A 1676-nucleotide genomic window follows, 5' to 3' on the forward strand; every position below is an offset into this window, starting at 1 on the left:
TGGCGGCGCGGCCCGGTTGGGCCTGTCCCGGGGCCCTGGGCCCTCCCGGCGCGTCCCGGGAGCACAGACTTGGTTTCTCCTGGTCCTGGTCCCGGTCCCGGTCCCGGTCGCGGTCTGGCCCGCCCAGGGCGGCTGCTGCCTTCCCGCCCCGGGGCCGCCGATCCCAGCCCACCCCGGCTTTCCGCTCGGAGCCCTTGGCGCTGCGCATTAGTGTTTTTTTCCCCAGACATCCGAGACACGGGGCTCCCCGTTTTCTTTTCTTTTTTCTAATCCTAAAGTTAGTCTCGGACTGAGTCCGTCCGGGCTTCCCCAGGGATGGCAGCGCAAGGTTTTGCCTGTGAGACAGTGTCAGGACCGGCAGCGTCGAGAGATTTTTCAGTCGAAAAATCACCGGGTTGCGAGGAATGGTGCACAGCGCCAGCGCCGTTCCCTGCTTTAGTCTGGTCGTGTTATTTCGTGGATCAAGTGGGGCTTGCATTCATTTACTAGAGGTGCTCATTTGCTTATGGGGTGTATAAAAAACTTTTACTAACTGCAAAAACAGGCCACCTTAAGTGCAGAAACTTTAAAGATGGGATTAATTAGGTTGTGAGTCATAGCCTGCTTCTGAGTCATCATCAGATTTTATGTAAAACCAGTATTTATGTTGAAATTTGTAGAGCGGAAGTACTGCATAACACAAAATATTTTTGTAAAGGAGATCCTGAATGCTAATTAGAACTGCTTTATGCTGCCTTAAGATACGTTTTTTAAACTACACTCAAATCTGAATAATAAAACACTGTAGTCATACAGTCGGGCACAGCAGCATACAGGCCTTTGCCTGGCTACATAGAGCAATAGGTACAGCTTCAGTCCTAACATCTAGTCGTGAGCCTGAAGTACTGTATGAGGCAGACAAGGTTCCTTGGGTGAATTTGATATCTTTTATTAGACCAACCCAAATAGTTGGAGAATAGTTATTAAACAAGCTTTCGAGTTCAAAAACCCTTTGTCAGGCTAAGGAAGTGTCAGCAGTTGGTGTGTGCTCTTCCTGGATGGAATGACAAGTAAAGAAACCAGGGGCTGGGCTGGGGAGTCAGTTGCCCCGCAGATTATAATGTATCAAAAATCCAATGTCTATGTTTAGTCCCTGATCTCTAGTATCCAGGAGGTTGATGAAATGGAGCTCATAGGCTCGTCTCTGGGAAGTGTTGTGTAAGTTTCCCTTGAGGATCAGGACTGAGAGATTGGAGAGAGAGTGGCCCTCCTGTGAGAAATGTGCCCCCACCGGTAATTGGGTATTTCTGTCTTTGATAGATTTCCGGTGTGCGTTCATTCTGGTGCGCGGTTGTTGTTTGGTCTCTCCTACGTATTTTTCATCAGGGCATTTGGTGCATTGGATGAGGTATATTACATTTCTGGAGGTGCAGCTGTAAGATCCAGGGATGCTGATGGCTCTGTTGTGGGGTGTAGTAATTGTGGGGGTGGTGGAGATGTGTTGGCAGGTTTTGCATTTCTTGTCCAGGCACAGTCTGGATCCTTTGGGTGTGTTCTGAGCTTGAGGAAGTTTGATTCTGGTGATGAGGTTGGCGAGGTTCGGTGCTTGTTTGAAGGCTAGGATGGGTGGCTCTGGGAAGATCTTTTTCAGAATAGGGTCTCTTTCTAGTATGGGTTGCAATTTTTTGAGGATTTTC

At 48.9% G+C, this 1676-nt stretch overlaps 1 protein-coding gene across 6 annotated transcripts in view; it reads left to right on the forward strand.

Moving 5' to 3' along the window:
- CARD19 (caspase recruitment domain family member 19) overlaps positions 1 to 1676 on the forward strand; it is a 58005-nt gene that overhangs the window by 13244 nt on the left and 43085 nt on the right. Inside the window, exon 1 of one of the 6 annotated variants that reach the window (XM_025197118.1) lies at positions 380 to 491. The exons of the other annotated variants lie outside the window; for them this stretch is intronic. The gene's annotated coding sequence lies outside the window, so the exon portion shown is untranslated. Of the gene's footprint in view, positions 1 to 379; positions 492 to 1676 lie in introns of those variants that run through there. 6 annotated transcript variants of the gene reach the window in all.

Source organism: Alligator sinensis, unplaced genomic scaffold (genome assembly GCF_000455745.1).
Source record: "Alligator sinensis unplaced genomic scaffold, ASM45574v1 scaffold391_1, whole genome shotgun sequence".
Lineage (NCBI taxonomy): Eukaryota > Metazoa > Chordata > Crocodylia > Alligatoridae > Alligator > Alligator sinensis.